Source organism: Oncorhynchus masou, chromosome 23 (genome assembly GCF_036934945.1).
Source record: "Oncorhynchus masou masou isolate Uvic2021 chromosome 23, UVic_Omas_1.1, whole genome shotgun sequence".
NCBI lineage: Eukaryota > Metazoa > Chordata > Actinopteri > Salmoniformes > Salmonidae > Oncorhynchus > Oncorhynchus masou.
The window spans coordinates 20,328,744-20,351,186 of record NC_088234.1 but is presented as its reverse complement, the minus strand read 5'-3'; the positions used below and the strand labels follow the sequence as shown (position 1 = coordinate 20,351,186).

General features: G+C 44.5%; 1 protein-coding gene across 3 annotated transcripts in view; it reads left to right on the top strand.

Moving 5' to 3' along the window:
• The window catches only part of LOC135510524 (neuroligin-2-like), a 329,641-nt gene that overhangs the window by 45,470 nt on the left and 261,728 nt on the right, over positions 1-22,443 (top strand). For 2 of the 3 annotated variants that reach the window (XM_064931531.1, XM_064931528.1), the window contains exon 2: positions 9,528-9,633. The exons of the other annotated variant lie outside the window; for it this stretch is intronic. The gene's annotated coding sequence lies outside the window, so the exon portion shown is untranslated. The remainder of the gene's footprint in view (positions 1-9,527; positions 9,634-22,443) is intronic. 3 annotated transcript variants of the gene reach the window in all.

The window sequence follows — 22,443 nt, the reverse complement described above, 5'->3', positions numbered from 1 at the left end:
CATCTTTATCTCTGTCCTCTTTGGCTCTCCATGTGTAAATCCCTCCTATGCCGTCTTTCAATACTATCAGTTTTTTCCAGTGACCTGCTCTTTTTCCCTCCTTCTTCCCTTCCCCCTCTTTCTCTCCTCTCTTGCTATCCCTATTTTTTTCTGTTGATAAGAAGGCTGGTGCCAAGGCAGCTGTGTGGGGAAGGATTAGAGAGAGAGAGAGAATGAGACTCAGAGCCAGGGACATAGACATCACAATGCAGATAAAGAGAGAGATGGAAAGCGGGGGGCCAAGGACAGAGTTCAAAAATTAAAGCGAGAGAGGGAAAGAGTGAAAGATAAAGTAGCGATAGCTATGCTGTGTAGTTCTGTGGTGGAGTGTTGTGTCGTGGGAGGCTCAGGTGGCAGGGATGACAGGGCTCTGTGGTAGTAATGAGTGTTGAAGCAACCAAATAGTGGACAACACCTGGACCCCATTGCTCTCCCTCTCTCTCTCTACCCACTCCAAAAGACTCCCAGTCCACTCTCTCATCCAGCTCCTCAATAACAATTACCCTCAGTCTTATCATCCTCTTCTACTCAAGTTAGGTGAGGGTTTGAGAGCACACACCCACCCATCCAGGGTGGCGGAGGTGAGTGGCAAGGCACAGTAATACCCGTGTGCAGAGGGGCGTTTCAGTACCAAGAGGAGAGGAACACTCCACATAATAATGAAGGGAGAGAGAGAGAGAGAGAGAGAGCGGTGAGAACTAAAAATAGGCTATTGCTGGCCTCTTTCTCAATTCAATTAAAATGGCTTTATTAGCATGAAGGTGTTACCACATACATTGCCCAAACACACATATAGATACAAGTTATGATGCAGATAGATAATAATAGGAAAAATAATAAAAAATAAATGAGTAGTAACACAGGACACTACAGTAAGAAATGAATGAGGACAATAGTTAAATAGTGAGAAAGACACACATAGCAATGGCCGTCATTGAAAAATAAGAATTTGTTTTTAGCTGACTTGGCCAGTTAAATAAAGGTAAATAATTGCTCTGGTTGGTCGTTCCACTGGCTGTCCCATTGGGTGTGGCAGGAAGCTACATATTTTGCAGCTAATATGTCACAAAGGGTTTTTTTCCCCAATAGATATTGGATTTTCTCCCTTTCTGATTTTGGTTCAAAATCTTTGTATTTGTTTTACATTTTGGGGAAGAAAATTGCCCTTAACCTCTTGAAACTCTGGGGGCGCTATTTCATTTTTGGATGAAAAACGTTCCCGTTTTAAACAAGATATTTTGTCACAAAAAGATACTCGACTATGCATATAATTGATAGCTTTGGAAAGAAAACACTCTGAAGTTTCCAGAACTGCAAAGATATTGACTGTGAGTGCCCCAGAACAGGAGCTACAGGCAAAACCAAGATGAAACTGCAACCAGGAAATGAGCAGGATTTTTGAGGCTCTGTTTTCCATTGTCTCCTTATATGGCTGTGAATGCGACAGGAATGAGCCTGCCCTATCTATCATTTCCCCAAGGTGTCTGCAGCATTGTGACGTATTTGTAGGCATATCATTGGAAGATTGACCATAAGACACTACATTTGCCAGGTGTCCGCCCGGTGTCCTCCGTCGAAATTGTATAGTTTTGGCAGGAGAAAATGCTCTTTGGTCTTGACCTCTCTGAGGCCAGAGTGAGCACAACCTGTCCTCTCTGGGTAGCCAGATTTTTCTGTGACAGACGGTTTCTATGGCCAGCCTGTTCTCTCTCTCTCTCTCTCTCTCTCTCAAAATGTGCTTTTGCAAAATAACATTTGCCCCAAGCAAAATATTTGAAGTTTCCTGGAATAAAAGATTCACCACTCTTCTATTTTTCGACACTCCTGTTCTTTGTTCTGCTATACAGAAGAAAGGAAATACTCCCTCCATTTTTAAGTCATTATTTGTCATGATTTTTATAATTTGGCTGGACCGGTGACTTGGCCAGTCATGACAGTATACCGTACGATTTATGTATTAATACACACAATGATAAGCAATTGCCTCAAATGTAAACCCTCTTCCTAACATAATTGAAACCATTATGGAGCATTAAGCACAGAGTTGACAGGTAACACACATGCACATTCAGGGTTGCACCCCGCCCCCCTTCCTTTTCCTTCCTGCAACCACTCGGTTCCATTCCGCATCACTCCAGTCCCTTTAAAAGCGAAAGAGAGGAGAATAATTGTACAGAAAAAGCATTATTAGGTGAATCTTTAGTTTCTTCTGTTTGGCACACAGAGAAGAGAGGGATTGATCTATTTCTATTGGAAAGCATAGAGATTAATAATGAGGGCTGTGTTTGGGGTGGCAGGTAGCCTAGTGGTTAGGATGTTGGACTAGTAACCGAAAGGTTGCTCGATTGAATCCCAGAGCTGACAAGGTGAAAATATGTTGTTCGGAACAAGGCAGGTCACCCACTCTTCCCTGGTAGGCTGTCACTGTAATTAAGGATTTGTTCTTAACTGACTTGCCTAGTTAAATACATATTGTCTATTTGTGTGTGTGTCCTTCATGCCCAACTCTCATCCCTTCCTTTGATGTGGAGTGGAATTTCTAAACACAGCCACACTCATAATAGTCACACACACACACACACACACACACACACACACACACACACACACACACACACACACACACACACACACACACACACACACACACACACACACACACACAACTACTGTAAGGGAACTGAAAAGCAGAACAAGCTTTTAGGAAGACCAGACAGCCGCCACACCATGGAAACTCCACAACCTTTTAGGAAGACCAGACAGCCGCCACACCATGGAAACTCCACAACCTTTTAGGAAGACCAGACAGCCGCCACACCATGGAAACTCCACAACCTTTTAGGAAGACCAGACAGCCGCCACACCATGGAAACTCCACAACCTTTTAGGAAGACCAGACAGCCGCCACACCATGGAAACTCCACAACCTTTTAGGAAGACCAGACAGCCGCCACACCATGGAAACTCCACAACCTTTTAGGAAGACCAGACAGCCGCCACACCATGGAAACTCCACAACCTTTTAGGAGGACCAGACAGCCGCCACACCATGGAAACTCCACAACCTTTTAGGAAGACCAGACAGCCGCCACACCATGGAAACTCCACAACCTTTTAGGAAGACCAGACAGCCGCCACACCATGGAAACTCCACAACCTTTTAGGAAGACCAGACAGCCGCCACATCATGGAAACTCCACAACCTTTTAGGAAGACCAGACAGCCGCCACACCATGGAAACTCCACAACCTTTTAGGAAGACCAGACAGCCGCCACATCATGGAAACTCCACAACCTTTTAGGAAGACCAGACAGCCGCCACATCATGGAAACTCCACAACCTTTTAGGAAGACCAGACAGCCGCCACACCATGGAAACTCCACAACCTTTTAGGAAGACCAGACAGCCGCCACATCATGGAAACTCCACAACCTTTTAGGAAGACCAGACAGCCGCCACACCATGGAAACTCCACAACCTTTAGAAGGGAAATCAAATAAAATCTAGCTTTATTTATATATATTTCAGACATGGAATGCAACACAATGTACTTAACAGGAAAAAACTATGAAAATGAAAGCTGAAATATTTACTACACAACATAAGATTAAAAAAACAACTAAATACTGACAAAAACTGGACTAAAAAGCACCCAGAGGAAAAGCAAAGCTAAAAAGGTGTGTTTTAAGATCTATTTTAAATATGTCCACAGTTTCGGCCCCCCTCAGGTTCTCTGGCAGGCTATTCCAGAGGCTGGGGGCATAGTAACTACAGGCTGCCTCTACATGCCTCTTGGTCCTAGGCTTTGGGATAGTTAAAAGGCCTGTGTCAGAGGACCTGAGGGACCTACTGGGTATGTAACTTAAAATAATATCTGACATGTATTGGGGTGCACAATCATGGATTGATTTAAAAACCAATAGAATAATCTTACAATTAAATCACAGGCGGCCAGTGTAGAGACCTTAAAACCGGTGTAATGTCTTCTCTCCGTCTGGTCTAGCTCAGTACCCGCGCTGCAACATTCTGTATGTTTTGCAGTTGACCAATGGCTTTCTTGGGTAGACCAGACAGGAGAGCATTACAGTAGTCAAGCCTGCTTGTAGTAAAAGCATGTATGAGTTTCCCTGTATCAGCATGAGAGAGAAACGGCCACACCGTGGCATTGTTCCTCAGGTGGTAAAAAGCTATTTTGGTCACATTTCTACTCCTAACATTGCTGTTATTTATTCTTCCTCTTCTTATGTGTGCATTAATAGAGAATGTTGAATCTTTATGTTTACAAAAAGGGGAGCTCCTTACCACCCAAGGGTATTGTAGCTGCTGCAGTGCACTGCTCTTTAGACACACACACATAGGGACATACATAGACACACACACACACTGCGAGTTGTGTGCTGGGCCTGGCTCTGCACTCCTGTCATATTTTATTTAAGTCCTTTCAATATGGCATTTCCAGATCCACATCACTTTGTATTTATGAACCGCTACTGTATTTGTGAGAAAAAAAATGTTTTTAACCAAATCCTCCCCCCTCTCTTCCTTTCCTTTCCCTTGTCGTCCGTCCCACATACATATAGGCTTTCTCAACAGTGACACATAGCAGTATGCACCCAAGCATGCTTGCACACATGTAGGACAACACACACACTTCCCTATCTCTCATCAGTCAAATTACAGTCTGCATATTCATATACTGGTAATCTCTGCCAAAACCATGGCGGACAGCTTTATACACTTCAAATCAGGATGACACCCACTAATTTAAATATTTTATCTCACTGACACTTTACTATATATAGCCTCCTAAAATGTATTTAATTCGATGGATGGGTAGAGGAAGGGGGAGTGATGGAGGGATTAAGAGAGGAGGATGGAGGAGAGGAAGAGGAAGGGCTGAGGTTAGGTTGTTAGTTTTGTGGTAAGAGTATGTGTGTTTGTGTGCGTGTGGTTGTGCGTGTGTGTGTGTGTTTGTGTGTGAGAGGAAGCTAGGTATAGCACAGCAGAGATGAGTCAGCGTTATACCCCCAAATAATTAGCATTGTGTTACCTGGCCAGAGATCGTTAAAACGCTGCCCACATGAAATATTCACAGACATTTTGGAGTGTGTGTACAAGCACAAGGACATCATTGGTTAGGATGCACATGCCATGTTTGGGTAAATGTGGGTTTACCATATTTAGCCAGTTTTCTTGCGTTACCTTACTAGCTTTTGTGGAAGTGCAGGGTTAAATAGTGTATATGTTGATGTGTGAGTATATTTGTGCGTGAAAGTTCTTGTTTGTTTGTCTGTGTGTGTTTGGAATAGCAGTTGGTTTTGTTTGTGTCCTTGTGTGTGTGTGTGTGTGTGTGTGTGTGTGTGTGTGTGTGTGTGTGTGTGTGTGTGTGTGTGTGTGTGTGTGTGTGTGTGTGTGTGTGTGTGTGTGTGTGTGTGTGTGTGTGTGAGAGAGGTGTGTGAGTGGGAAGTGTGTGTGTGTGTGTGTTTGCTAGCTTGCTTTGTGCAGTAATGGTACAGTTGCCATGGCCACCTATATCGTGTCCTCATCCTTAGAGCACTGGGCTCTTTGTGTCACCCTACTTAAAAAGAGCCCCCCCCCCCCACACACACACACACACACACACACACACACACACACACACACATAAACAGAGAGAAAACACACACAGTACACCGTTGGAAGTTAAGTGCAGTACACTTACAATGGGATAAATAACAGGGTACTAGTATCTGTATTATCTGTAGTAGCACCTGAATATACACTGAATCGAGCGACAAACAGTTCTATACAGTTCAAATCTACAGTACAAGCATTTCTTGTAATATACCACTTGATGTATTGCATCTCTACATTCTACAATGGAGTTGATTTGTCTCAATTATGTTTTGCTGTATTAGTCGTAGTCTGAGAACAACTTGTGGGGATAATACAAAGTCGCACAAGTGAATAGAGGTAAGATATTCAAGACAACAAATAAGTGCAACGAACATGTGTGCAAGGATACGCTGTTAGAAATGGTAGCAGCCCGGGCTCTCCTCTGAACTAAACCAACAGTGCATTTAGCGATAAGAGTAATCACACATATCAAGCAACAACATGGAAACGAAGGCCTAATGGACAACGGCAACAAATAGAAACCCATTCATTGGCTAAAGGACACGTGTTACAGAAGTAGAAGACTCTGTGGTAGCTCACGGCCTAGGGTTAAGACTTTAGCTCGATGGGCTCACAGTCTTTGGAGACTTGGGTTTGAATCCCATTTCGTGTGGTCTGTGTAACGGAGTAGAAAAAATAGGTAGTAGCTCACAGCATAGGCTTTAGCTTAGTAGGCTACAGAGCAGGGTTCGAATCCCGCTCTGGGGTATTTGCACTGATAATTTTGCTAGGGAGTTTTTTTCTGGACCTCTTAAAGGAGGTGCCGTTGCCAGAGATATTATAGAAAGGAGATAGGAATCCAATGAATGAAGAAACGTGTAACGCCCCACCGAGTAGACTGTTGACCAATCCCATTCACGTTGTCATGCTGCTTCACACGGTTGCTAATGTGTCGAGAAACGTGCCTTATTTTCCTCGAAAGTATGTAAAATCTCGATTCCAAAGCGATACGATATTACAGAGAACAAGTTAATTATCTCACATCTCGGGAAAGATTTGTATTGTTGTAACAAAAGCCATTTATATCATGTTGAAACCAGCTTGGTCCACCGTCATACCACAACACCCCCCCCCCCACACACACACACCACATCCTATATTTTCCTGATGCCAACACACGTGCACACACATGCACACACGGTTGACAGAGTTTGCTCTCTGTATTGCTGTCCAGTCATTATTCCCCAACTGAATTTGAATTTGATGCATGTGTCTTTATGGTTAGCGGCAGGGTATTACTGTTCTCACTATGTAGGAGGAAACACGACCCAATTACTACACACACGCACTCAGTATGGAGCAACCGCCACATGATTACACAGCAGTGTTCCACCACTCCTGGGCAGTGACAATGTTATGTCACAGATAATATACAGATGTCTTTATTGATCTAGCCCCACCCCCACTTCTCCATTCCTCCTCTTCTCCAAGGCCAACTGTCACCACGCTCATAAAGGCGATTCCGTATCTTTGTCTTGGATAGAGAGAGAGAGACAGTAGAGATATTGTCTGTCGTATTGTAGGAAGTCTATCCACTGCAATGTGAATCCCAGGGGTCTCCAAATCCAGTACTATAAAGATAATGGGTATGCATTTTTGTTCCAGCCCAGTAGCTTTTTCCAAGAATGGAGCTGAAGACCCCTGGGTCCCCCTGGTGAGAGTGCAGGGAGAGGAGAGGGGCAGGGTATTTGTTCGTCCGTGTATAACTGAAGCAATAGTGGTCAGCGGTTTGGAGTGTCAGGCTTTGTAGCCCGGGGGTTGACTGCCACTGAGGTGTGTCCACTGAACCATAACACAGAGGGATATACACCTGCCCATATATACAGTGGGGAGAACAAGTATTTGATACACTGACGGTTTTGAAGGTTTTCCTACTTACAAAGCATGTAGAGGTCTGTAATTTGTATCGAAGGTACACTTCAACTGTGAGAGACGGAATCTAAAACAAAAATCCAGCAAATCACATTGTATGATTTTTAAGTAATTAATTTGCATTTTATTGCATGACATAGGTATTTGATCACCTACCAACCAGTGAGAATTCCGGCTCTCGCAGACCTGTTCGTTTTTCTTTAAGAAGCCCTCCTGTTCTCCACTCATCACCTGAATTAACTGCACCTGTTTGAACGCATTACCTGTATAAAAGACACCTGTCCACACACTCAATCAAACAGACTCCAACCTCTCCACAATGGCCAAGACCAGAGAGCTGTGTAAGGACATCAGGAATACAATTGTAGACCTGCACAAGGGATGGGCTACAGGACAATAGGCAAGCAGCTTGGTGAGAAGGCAACAACTGTTGGCGCAATTATTAGAAAATGGAAGAAGTTCAAGATGACGGTCAATCACCCACGGTCTGGGGCTCCATGCAAGATCTCACCTTGTGGGGCATCAATGATCATGAGGAAGGTGAGGGATCAGCCCAGAACTACATGGCAGGACCTGGTCAATGACCCGAAGAGAGCTGGAACCACAGTCTCAAAGAAAACCATTAGTAACACACCAAGCCGTCATGGATTAAAATCCTGCAGCACACGCAAGGTCCCCCTGCTCAAGCCAGCGCATGTCCAGGCCCGTCTGAAGTTTGCCAATGACCATCTGGATGATTCAGAGGAGGAATGGGAGATGGTCATGTGTTCTGATGAGACAAAAATAGAGCCTTTTGGTCGAAACTCCACTCGCCGTGTTTGGAGGAAGAAGAAGGATGAGTACAACCTCAAGAACACAATTCCAACCGTGAAGCATGGAGGTGGAAACATCATTCTTTGGGGATGCTTTTTTGCAAAGGGGACAGGACGACTGCACCGTATTGAGGGGAGGATGGATGGGGCCATGTATCGCGAGACAACCTCCTTCCCTCAGTAAGAGCATTGAAGATGGGTCGTGGCTGGGTCTTCCAGCATGACAACGACCCGAAACACACAGCCAGGGCAACTAAGGAGTGGCTCTGTAAGAAGCATCTCAAGATCCTGGAGTGGCCTAGCCAGTCTCCAGACCTGAACCCAATAGAAAATCTTTGGAGGGAGCTGAAAGTCTATATTGCCCAGCGACAGCCCCGAAACCTGAAGGATCTGGAGAAGGTCTGTATGGAGGAGTGAGCCAAAATCCCTGCTGCAGTGTGTGCAAACCTGGTCAAGAACTACAGGAAACATATGATCTCTGTAATTGCAAACAAAGGTTTCTGTACCAAATATTAAGTTCTGCTTTTCTGATTTATCAAATACTTATGTCATGCAACAAAATGCAAATTAATTACTTAAAAATCATACAATGTGATTTTCAGTTTTTTTGTTTTATATTCCGTCTCTCACAGTTGAAGTGTACCTATGATAGAAATTTGACATTTACCTGCTTTGTAAGTAGAATAACCTGCAAAATCAGCAGTGTATCAAATACTTGTTCTCCCCACTGTGTATATATATATATATATATATATATATATATATATATATATATATATATATATACTGTCACGCCCTGGCCATAGAGAGGCTTTTTATTCTCTATTTTGGTTAGGCCAGGGTGTGACTAGGGTGGGCGTTCTGTTCTTTTTTCTATGTTTTTGTATTTCTTTGTTTTTGGCCAGGTATGGTTCTCAATCAGGGACAGCTGTCTGTTGTTGTCTCTGATTGAGAACCATACTTAGGTAGCTCTTGCCCACATGGGTTTTGTGGGTAGTTGTTTTCTGTGTCTGTGTTTCAGCATACATAATTGTTTCGATTTTCATTGTTTCACTTTGGTTATTTTGTATTCAGTGTTCAGTTATATTTCATTAAAATGGACACTTACCACGCTGTGTTTTGGTCCGATCTTTCATACTCTTCATCAGATGAAGAAGATCGTTACAGAACTACCATACCAAAAGAGGTCCAAGCAGCATGGTAACAAGGAGCAGAGGGTTCTGGACACCTGGACTTGGGAGGAGATACTAGACGGTAAGGGACCCTGGGCACAGGCTGGGGAATATCGCCACCCTAAGGAAGTACTGGAGGCTGAAAGCTGAGCAGCGGCAATACGAGGTAAGGCAGCGTAACAGGCACGAGGGGCAGCCCCCAAAAATGTTGGGAGGGGCACACGGGGAGATTGGCGGAAACAGGTGATAGACCTGAGCCAACTCCCCGCGCTTACCGGAAGAAGCGTAGTACTGGTCAGGCACCGTGTTATGCGGTCAAGCACACGGTGTCGCCAGTACGCGCTCATAGCCCAGTGCGCTATAGGCCAGCCCCTCGCAAATCCCATGCGAGAGTGGGCATCCAGCCAGGGTATCCTGCGCCGGCACTGGGTGCTGTGTCTCGGGGGCGCTGGGAGGGTGCAGTTCGCCCTATGCCTGCGCTCCGCCCGTGCCGGGCGAATGTGGGCATTGAGCATAAGGGATAGGTGCGAGTGGTATGCACCAGATCTCCAGTGCTCCCCCATATCCCGGTTCAATCTGTGCCTGCACTCTGGAGGGTCCGGGCTAAAGTGCTCATCCAGCCTGGAGGAGTGGTGCCAAGGCTGCGCACCAGAGCTCCAGTGCTCCCCCACAGCCCGGTCCATCCGGTGCCTCCTCCACGCACCAGGCCTCCTGTAGGTTTCCCCAGCCTGGTGGGTCCTGTGGCAGCCCCATGCACCAGGCTGTCTCTCCGTCTCCTCCCTCCAGGTTCTCCCTCCTGTCCTGAGCCGCCAGAGCCGCCCGTCAGTCAGGAGCTGCCAGAGTCGTCCTTCACTCCGGAGCTGCCAGAGTTGCCCTTCACTCCGGAGCTGCCAGAGTTGCCCTTCACTCCGGAGCTGCCAGAGTTGCCCTTCACTCCGGAGCCTACAGAGTTGCCCTTCACTCCGGAGCCTACAGAGTTGCCCTTCACTCCGGAGCCTACAGAGTTGCCCTTCACTCCGGAGCTGCCAGAGTTTCCCTTCACTCCGGAGCTGCCAGAGTTTCCCTTCACTCCGGAGCTGCCAGAGTCGCCCTTCACTCCGGAGCTGCCAGAATCGCAGCCCCTCAGTCCAGAGGCGCGCCTCAGTCCAGTGGCGCCCTCTACGAGGGTCTTCAGTCCGGGGCCCGCTGCGAGGGTCCCCGCTCCAGAGGCGCCACCTCAGTGGGCCAAAACTGAGGTGGAGCGGGGTCCACGTCCCGTACCCGAGCCGCCGCCGTAAGAAGGCCCACACGGACCCTCCCCTTTCGAGTCAGGTTTTGCGGCCGGAGTCCGCACCTTTGGGGGAGGGGGGGGGCGTGTACTATCACATAGAGAGGCTTTTTATTCTCTATTTTGGTTAGGCCAGGGTGTGACTAGGGTGGGCGTTCTGTTCTTTTTTCTATGTTTTTGTATTTCTTTGTTTTTGGCCGGGTATGGTTCTCAATCGGGGACAGCTGTCTGTCGTTGTCTCTGATTGAGAACCATACTTAGGTAGCTCTTGCCCACATGGGTTTTGTGGGTAGTTGTTTTCTGTGTCTGTGATTCAACATACAGAACTATTTCGATTTTCATTGTTTCACTTTGGTTATTTTGTAGTCAGTGTTCAGTAATATTTCATTAAAATGTACACTTAGCACGCTGCGTTTTGGTCCGATCTTTCATACTCCTCATCAGATGAAGAAGATCGTTACATATACACACATATACATACAGCTGAAGTCGGAAGTTTACATACACTTAGGTTGGAGTCATTAAAACAAATTTTTCAACCACTCCACAAATTTCTTGTTTACAAACTATAGTTTTGGCAAGTCGGTTAGGACATCTACTGTGTGTATGACACAAGTAATTTTTCCAACAATTGTTTAAAGACAGATTATCTCACTTATAATTCACTGTAACACAATTTCAGTGGGTCAGAAACTTACATAAACTAAATTGACTGTGCCTTTAAACATCTTGCAGCACAGGCTTTAGCTTAGTAGGCTACAGAGCAGGGTTCGAATCCCGCTCTGGGGTATTTGCACTGATAACATTGCTAGGGAGGTTTTTTCTGGACCACTTAATGGAAAGGTTCACTCATTTTGAACGGTATATTGTTTTTGTGCATCTCTGAGTGATGTTTCATTCATTCCGTGTCATTTCATGTTTTCACGTGTATCTGATTTATTGCCGTTCAAGTAGGCAGAAGTCCGTCCGGTATGACGTAGCGCTGTGATAAAGTCGCTCTCACTACATTGGAAGTTAATAGAAATAGGACTTTTAGTCACTCATACAGTACATGTCAGATTACTGTCCGATGTCGAAACACGAGAGGATGTCTTCTCTCGAATGAGCCATTGATCATATTTTTGCAATATCCCTACCTCGAGAAATATGTAATTTAACGAGTGTCTAGCACATTTTTCTTACTTGTGTGCCTCTTTAGTCCAGGGTGCATGCCAGAGATATTATAGAAAGGAGATAGGAATCCAATGAATGAAGAAACGTATAAAACCCCACCGAGTAGACTGTTAACCAATCCCATTCACGTTGTCATGCTGCTTCACACGGTTGCTAATGTGTCGAGAAACGTGCCTTATTTTCCTCGAAAGTATGTAAAATCACGATTACCCCCCCCCACCACACACACACACACCACATCCTATATTTTCCTGATGCCAACATACAAACACACGTGCACACACATGCACACACACGGTTGACAGAGTTTGCTTTCTGGAAATTCCAGAAAAGTATGTCATTTAGAAGCTTCTGAAGGCCTACCTTCAAACGCAGTGCCTCTTTGCTTGACACCATGGGAAAATCAAAAGAAATCAGCCAAGACCTCATAAAACAATTGGAGACTTCCACAAGTCTGGTTCATTGTTGGGAGCAATTTCCAAACGCCTGAAGGTACCACGTTCATCTGTACAAACAATAGTACACAGTTATAAACACCATGGGACCACGCAGCCGTCATACCGCTCAGGAAGGAGACGTGTTCTGTCTCCTAGAGATGAACGTACTTTGGTGCAAAAAGTGCAAATCAATTCCAGAACAACGGCAGGACCTTGTGAAGATGCTGGAGGAAACAGGTACAGAAGTATCTATATCCACAGTAAAACTAGTCCTATATCAATATAACCTGAAAGGCTGCTCAGCAAGGAAGAAGACACTGCTCCAAAACTGCCATGAAAAGGCCAGACTACAGTTTGAAACTGCACATGGGGACAAAGGTCGTACTTTTTGGAGAAATGTCCTCTGTTCTGATGAAACTGTTTGGCCATAATGACCATCGTTATGTTTGGAGGAAAAAGGGGGAGGCTTGCAAGCTGAAGAACACCATCCCAACCGTGAAGCACAGGGTGGCAGCATCATGTTGTGGGGGTGTTTTGATGCAGGAGGGACTGGTGCACTTCACAAAATAGATGGCATCATGAGAATGGAAAAGTATGTGGATATATTGAAGCAACATCTCAAGACAACAGTCAGGAAGTTAAAGCTTGGTTCGCAAATGGGTCTTCCAAATGGACAATGACCCCAAGCATACTTCCAAAGTTGGCTTAAGGACAACAATGTTAAGGTATTGGAGTGGCCATCACAAAGGCCTGACCTCAATCCTGTAGAAAATGGGCAGAACGGAAAAAGCGTGTGCTCGCAAGGAGGCCTACAAACCTGACTCAGTTACACCAGCTCTGTCAGGAGGTATGGGCCAAAATTCCCCCAAAGTATTGTGGGAAGCTTGTGGAAGGCTACCCAATACATTTGACTGAAGTTAAACAATTTAAAGGCAATGCTACCAAATACTATTTGAGTGTATGTAAACTTCTGACCCATTGGGAATGTGATAAAAGAAATAAAAGCTGAAATAAACTATTATTCTGACATTTCACGTTCTTAAAATAAAGTTGTGATCCTAACTGACCTAATTAAGGATATTTTTACTAGGATTAAATGTCAGGAATTGTTAAAACTGAGTTTAAATGCATTTGGCGTAGGTGTATGTAAGCCGACATCAATTGTACATATATACACACACACACACAAACACACATAAACCACCGTTCTAAAGTTTGGGCTCACTTAGAAATGTTTTTTTTTTAAGAAAATCACTTTTTTTGTCCACTAAAATAACATCAAATTGATCAGAAAACAGTGTAGACACTGTCATTATTGTAAATTACTTTTGTAGCCGTAAACGGGAGATTTTTCCTGGAATATCTACATTGGCATACAGAGGCCCATTATCAGCAACCATCACTCCTGTTTTCCAATGACACGTTGGGTTAGCTATTCCAAGTTTGTCATTTTAAAAGGTTAATTGATCAACATAAAACCATTTTTTAATTATGTTAGCACAGATGAAAACTGTTGTCCTGATTAAAGATGCAATAAAACTGGCCTTCTTCAGAGTAGTTGAGTATCTGGAGCATCAGCATTTGTGGGTTCGGTTACAGGCTCAAAATGACCAGAAACAAATAACTTTCTTCTAAAACTCATCAATCTATTCTTGTTTTGAGAAATGAAGGCTATTCCATGCGAGAAATTGCCAAGAAACTGAAGATCTCGTACAACACTGTGTACTACTCCCGTCACAGAACAGCGCAAACTGGCTCTGACCAGAATTGAAAGAGGAGTGGGAGGCCCCGGTGCGCAACTGAGCAAGAGGACAAGTACATTGGAGTGTCTAGTTTCAGAAACAGACGCCTCACAAGTCCTCAACTGGCAGCTTCATTAGATAGTATCCACAAAACACCAGGCTCAATGTCAACAGTGAAGAGGCGACTCTGGGATGCTGGCCTTCTAGGCAGAGTTCCTCTGTCCATTGTCTGTTCTGTTGCCCATCTTAATCTTTTCATTGGCCAGTCTGAGATACGGCTTTTTCTTTGCAACTCTGCCTAGAAGGCCAGCATCCCGGAGTCACACACATTTCTTTCCACAGGCTGGGGGGTGAGACAAGAATGCAGTTTAAGCTCCACCCTCTTCAACATATATATCCACAAATTGGCGAGGCCACTAGAACAGTCTGTAGTACCCGGTCACCCTACTAGAATCTGAAATCAAATGTCTACTGTTTGCTGATGATCTAGTGCTTCTGTCCTCATCCAAGGAGGGCCTACAGCAGCACCTAGATTTTCTTCATAGATTCTGTCAGACCTGGGCCCAGTAAGACTAAAATAATGGTGTTTCAAAAAAGGTCCAGTTTCCAGGACCATGAACACATATTCCATCTAGACACCGTTGCCCTAGAGCACACAAAAAAATTATACATACCTCGGCCTAAACATCAGCGGCACAGGTAACTCCCACAAATCTGTGAATGATCTGAGAGACAAGGCAGAAAGGGCCTTCTATGCCATCAAAATGAACAAATTTGACATAACATTTAGGATCAGGATAAAAATACATTAATCAGTTGCCCTTCATGGTTGTGAGGTCTGGGGTCCGCTCACCAAACAAGAATTCACAAAATGGGACCAACACCAAATTGAGACTCTGCATGCAGAACTCTGCAAAAAATATTGTCTGTGTACAACGTAAAACACCAAATAATGCATGCAGAGCAAAATTTGGCCGATACCCGCTAATTATCAAAATCCAGAAAAGAGCTGTTAAATTCTACAACCACCTTCCATAACAATGCCACCACCTACAGAGAAATTAACCTGGAGACAAGCCCCTTAAGTAAGCTGGTCCAAGGGCTCTGTTCACAATCACACCCCACAAAGCCCCAGGACAGCAACACAATTTGACTCAACCAAATCATGAGAAAAAAGACAATAACTTGACGCATTGGAAAGAATTTCCTACAAAACAGAGAAAATTAGAATGCTACTTGGCCCAAAACAGAGACTACCCAGTGGCAGAATACCTGACTACTGTGACTGACTCAACATTAAGGAAAGCTTTGACTATGTACAGACTCAGTGAACATAGCCTTGCTATTGAGAAAGACCGCCGTAGACAGACCTGGCTCTCAATAGAAGACAGGCTATGTGCTCACTGCCCACAAAATGAGGTAGAAACTGAGCTGCACTTCCTAACCTCCTGCCAAATGTATGACTATATTAGAGACACATATTTCCCTCAGATTACACAGACCCACAAAGAATTTGAAAACAAATTCAATTTTGATAAACGCCCATATCTATTGGGTGAAATATCACAGCAGCAAGATTTGTGACCTGTTGCCACAAGAAAGGGGCATCCTGTCACAATGTATAATGATCGGAGACAGGCGCAGGAATACCTAATATGGGGGTTTAATTATTCCACCCAAAAATACAACATGCCATGATAAAGGCACGTGAACGAAAACAAACACGTACATGAAATACACAGGGATGTAACCCAAACAAAGAGTGAGGTGTAAACCTCTAATAATTACACGGGACGAGACTTAAAGTAACAAGTGCATCATACACTTGTTACCTTAATGTAACCACTGTGATTTAAAAAAAAAGAAGCTTTACAGCGAAAGCACACCATGGAATAATCTGAGTACAGCGCTCAGGCACCAAAACAAGCCATACAGATACCCGCCATGTTGTGAGTCAACCAAAGTCAAAAATAGCATTATAAATATTCACTTACCTTTGATGATCTTCATCAGAATGCACTTCCAGGAATCCCAGTTCCACAATAAATGTTAGTTTTGTTCAATAAAGTCCATAATTTTTGTCCAAATACCTTTGTTTGCGCGTTTAGTCCAGTAATCCAAATGCGCAGGCACTAGGTCCAGACAAAGTCAAAAAAGTTATATTACAGTTCGTGGAAACATGTCAAACGATGTACAGTAGGGCAAAAAATGTATTTAGTCAGCCACCAATTGTGCAAGTTCTCCCACTTAAAAAGATGAGAGAGGCCTGTAATTTTCATCATAGGTACACTTCAACTATGACAGACAAAATGAGGGAAAAAAAATCCAGAAAATCACATTGTATGATTTTTAATGAATTTATTTGCAAGTTATGGTGGAAAATAAGTATTGATTGCATTGCAGAAGGAATCATTTGCATCTTGCTGGCGAGCCATCAAAGCGCTCCGGGAAGGACACGAGTATTCCGCGGGAGGGCTCAGATGGGACAGAGGCAGGTCGTGGTGTGGGGACTGGTGCCGGTGCTGGGGCTGGAGGAATTGCACATTCCCCTCTAAGCGCAGGATGGTTGCCAGCATGTTGTCCATGGGGCTGCCGAGTCTGCAGAGACAGTCCTTGTGATGCTGGACTGTCTCTACAATGGTCAATAACTCGGTCTTGGGGACGAAACCCAAAACAAAAACGTATATAAAATACACAGGGATATAACCCAAACAAAAAGCGAGGTGTAAACCTCTAATAATTACATGTGAATCCAAGTTGGCATAGCAGTTCAGACGTATTTTGTCCTCGTCTTGTCGTGTCCCGTATATATATATATATATATATATATATATATTTACAACTTTTTTCGCTTACCTTTTTATATATATTTTTTTATTTTCCATAAACTCATCTTCAAAACACTCTCCTGCAACCCGCCTCACCAATTTATATTTATAAAAAAAGAAAGTATTATTTACCTCAAATCTGTAATCCTCCATAGAAGCTTACCAGAAGCTAATCCAGAAGCTAATCAGAAGCTAATCAGAAGCTAGTTAGCTTCTTTACTGGCTAATCGTTAGTATTCAGCTTACCACGGTTTGTGGTCATCAGCTATCCTTTATCTCGAAAATCTATTGCCAGTTTTGTACGGCGCGGCTCGGAACGGAATATACCGGACCTATTTTTCTCTCCATGTCCCTGGATATCAACCGCTAACTCTGGACATTCATACCTGGATCTCGCAGCTAGCTAGCTGCTATCCGTGTGACAATTGGCTTTCGTCGATTCCGGAGCAAACATCAATTATTCCGGTGCTAGCCAGCTGAAGAGTTCCATCAATCACTCCTGGGCTACAATCACCTTTCCGGACCCGTTATACTGCCAACGCGGAGTCCCACCTGGCCTTCACAACTGGACTACCGACATTATCTACGCGAAGGAGTTATCCGGCTGGCTCCTCCGTCGCGACGTTACCTGAACGCCCATCTGCGGTCCGCTAACCGTTAGCTGTCTTATCGGCTGCTATCTGAATAGACCTATCGGACCATTTTTTTTCTTGGGCCTCTATAACTATATCTATTGTTTTTTTGTGTGATTTGGATTCATCCCCTCTACCACACAGAACCCCACTAATTCTACCGACGGAAACGCACGAGGTGGCTAATAAAAGACCTCCATCCTATGCTAGCTTGCTACCGATGGCCCGGCTAGCTGTCTAAATCACCGTGACCCAACCAACCTCTCTACTCACTGGACCCTTTTGATCACTCGACTAAGCATGCCTCTCCTTAATGTCAATATGCCTTGTCCATTGCTGTTCTGGTTAGTGTTTATTGGCTTATTTCACTGTAGAGCCTCTAGTCCTGCTCACTATACCTTATCCAACCTATTAGTTCCACCATCCACACATGCGATGACATCTCCTGTTTTCAATGATGTTTCTAGAGACAATATATCTCACTCAATATATCTCACTCAATACCTAGGTTTACCTCTACTGTATTCACATCCTACCATACCTTTGTCTGTACATTATACCGTGAAGCTATTTTATCGCCCCAGAAACCTCCTTTTACACTCTGTTCTAGACGTTCTAGACGACCAATTCTTATTGCTTTTAGCCGTACCCTTATCCTACTCCTCCTCTGTTCCTCTGGCGATGTAGAGGTGAATCCAGGCCCTACAGTGCCTAGCTCCACTCCGATTCCCCAGGCGCTCTCTTTTGATGACTTCTGTAACCGTAATAGCCTTGGTTTCATGCATGTTAACATTAGAAGCCTCCTCCCTAAGTTTGTTCTATTCACTGCTTTAGCACACTCTGCCAACCCGGATGTTCTAGCTGTGTCTGAATCCTGGCTTAAGAAGACCATCAAAAATTCAGAAATTTTCATCCCGAACTACAACATTTTCAGACAAGATAGAACTGCCAAAGGGGGAGGTGATGCAATCTACTGCAAAGATAGCCTGCAGAGTTCTATCCTACTATCCAGGTCTGTACCCAAACAATTTGAACTTCTACTTTTAAAAATACACCTCTCCAAAAACAAGTCTCTCACCATTGCCGCCTGCTATAGACCACCCTCTGCCCCCAACTGTGCTCTGGACACCATATGTGAACTGATTGCCCCCCATCTATCTTCAGAGCTCATGCTGCTAGGCGACCTAAACTGGAACATGCTTAACACCCCAGCCATCCTACAATCTAAGCTTGATGCCCTCAATCTCACACAAATTATCAATGAACCTACCAGGTACCTCCCCAAAGCCTTAAACACGGGCACCCTCATAGATATCATCCTAACCAACTTGCCCTCTAAATACACCTCTGCTGTCTTCAACCAAGATCTCAGTGATCACTGCCTCATTGCCTGCATCCGTAATGGGTCAGCGGTCAAACGACCTCCACTCGTCACTGTCAAACGCTCCCTGAAACACTTCAGCGAGCAGGCCTTTCTAATCGACCTGGCCGGGGTATCCTGGAAGAATATTGATCTCATCCCATCAGTAGAGGATGCCTGGGTATTTTTTTTAAATGCCTTCCTAACCATCTTAAATAAGCATGAATTTAGAAGCAGGAACAGATATAGCCCTTGGTTCTCCCCAGACCTGACTGCCCTTAACCAACACAAAAACATCCTATGGCGTTCTGCATTAGCATCGAACCGCCCCCGTAATATGCAGCTGTTCAGGGAAGCTAGAAACCATTATACACAGGCAGTTAGAAAAGCCAAGGCAAGCTTTTTCAAGCAGAAATTTGCTTCCTGCAACACTAACTCAAAAAAGTTCTGGGACACTGTAAAGTCCATGGAGAATAAGAACAGCTCCTCCCAGCTGCCCACTGCACTGAAGATAGGAAACACTGTCACCACTGATAAATCCACCATAATTGAGAATTTCAATAAGCATTTTTCTACGGCTGGCCATGTTTCCACCTGGCTACTCCTACCCCGGTCAACAGCACTGCACCCCCCACAGCAACTTGCCCAAGCCTTCCCAATTTCTCCTTCTCCCAAATCCAGTCAGCTGATGTTCTGAAAGAGCTGCAAAATCTGGACCCCTACAAATCAGCCGGGCTAGACAATCTGGACCCTTTCTTTCTAAAATTATCTGCCGAAATTCTTGCCACCCCTATTACTAGCCTGTTCAACCTCTCTTTCGTGTCGTCTGAGATTCCCAAAGATTGGAAAGCAGCTGCGGTCATCCCCCTCTTCAAAGGGGGGGACACTCTTGACCCAAACTGCTACAGACCTATATCTATCCTACCCTGCCTTTCTAAGGTCTTCGAAAGCCAAGTCAACAAACAGATTACCGACCATTTCGAATCTCACCATACCTTCTCTGCTATGCAATCTGGTTTCAGAGCTGGTCATGGGTGCACCTCAGCCACGCTCAAGGTCCTAAACGATATCTTAACCGCCATCGATAAGAAACATTACTGAGCAGCCGTATTCATTGATCTGGCCAAGGCTTTCGACTCTGTCAATCACCACATCCTCATCGGCAGACTCGACACCCTTGGTTTCTCAAATGATTGCCTCGCCTGATTCACCAACAACTTCTCTGATAGAGTTCAGTGTGTCAAATCGGAGGGTCTGCTGTCCGGACCTCTGGCAGTCTCTATGGGGGTGCACCAACTGTCAGAGCAGCTCACAGATTACTGCACCTGTACATAGACCACCTATAATTTAGCCAAAACAACTACCTCTTTCCCTACTGTATCTATTTTATTTATTTTGCTCCTTTGCACCCCATTATTTTTATTTCTACTTTGCACATTCTTCCACTGCAAATCTACCATTCCAGTGTTTTACTTGCTATATTGTATTTACTTTGCCACCATGGCCTTTTTTTGCCTTTACCTCCCTTATCTCACCTCATTTGCTCACATCGTATATAGACTTGTTTATACTGTATTATTGACTGTATGTTTGTTTTACTCCATGTGTAGTTGTATGTGTCGAACTGCTTTGCTTTATCTTGGCCAGGTCGCAATTGTAAGTGAGAACTTGTTCTCAACTTGCCAACCTGGTTAAATAAAGGTGAATAAAAAAACATGGGACGAGACCCGTAATAACACTACACAGGACGAGACCTTAAATAACTCAACACAGGACGAGACCCGTAATAACACTACACAGGACGAGACCCTAAATAATTCAACACAGGACGAGACCTTAAATAACTCAACACAGGACGAGAACCGTATTAACACTACACAGGACGAGACCTTAAATAACTCAACACAGGACGAGAACCGTATTAACACTACACAGGACGAGACCTTAAATAACTCAACACAGGACGAGACCTTAAATAACTCAACACAGGACGAGACCTTAAATAACTCAACACAGGACGAGACCTTAAATAACTCAACACAGGACGAGACCCGTAATAACACTACACAGGACGAGACCCGTAATAACACTACACAGGACGAGACCTTAAATAACTCAACACAGGACGAGGCCTTAAATAACTCAACACAGGACGAGACCTTAAATAACTCAACACAGAACGAGACCCGTAATAACACTACACAGAACGAGACCCGTAATGACACTACACAGGACGAGACCCGTAATAACACTACACAGGACAAGACCCGTAATAACACTACACAGGACGAGACCCTTAATAACACTACACAGGACAAGACCTTAAATAATATATCCCATTTAGCAGACGCTTTTGTCCAAAGCGACTTACAAGTCGGCTGGGGCCACTACTTTTACATATGGGTGGCCCCAGCGGGAATCGAACCCACGACGCTTGGCGTTGCAAGCGCCATGCTCTACCGACTGAGCTACACAGGACAAGACCTGTAATAACACTACACAGGACGAGACCCTTAATAACACTACACAGGACGAGACCCGTAATAACACTACACAGGACGAGACCCGTAATAACACTACACAGGACGAGACCCGTAATAACACTACACAGGACGAGACCCGTAATAACACTACACAGGACGAGACCCGTAATAACACTACACAGGACGAGACCCGTAATAATACTACACAGGACGAGACCCGTAATAACACTACACAGGATGAGACCTTAAATAACTCAACACAGGACGAGACCTTAAATAACTCAACACAGGACGAGACCCGTAATAACACTACACAGGACGAGACCTTAAATAACACTACACAGGACGAGACCTTAAATAACTCAACACAGGACGAGACCCGTAATAACACTACACAGGACGAGACCTTAAATAACACTACACAGGACGAGACCTTAAATAACTCAACACAGGACGAGACCTTAAATAACTCAACACAGGACGAGACCTTAAATAACTCAACACAGGACGAGACCTTAAATAACTCAACACAGGACGAGACCCGTAATAACACTACACAGGACGAGACCCGTAATAACACAACACAAGACGAGACCCGTAATAACACTACACAGGACGAGACCCGTAATAACACAACACAGGACGAGACCCGTAATAACACTACACAGGACGAGACCCGTAATAACACAATACAAGACGAGACCCGTAATAACACTACACAGGACGAGACCCGTAATAACACTACACAGGACGTGACCCTTAATAACACTACACAGGACGAGACCCCGAAATTACAAGTGCACAATACACCTAGCACGAAAGCCAAAACAACAACGCACCGGTACTCAAAAGACCAACGGACATGGGAACAATAACCAACAAGGACACTGGGGAACAGACCGCACATAGATAACACACTAATCAGTGGGAATGGGATCTAGGTGTGCGTAATGAGACAAGTCCGGGGTTG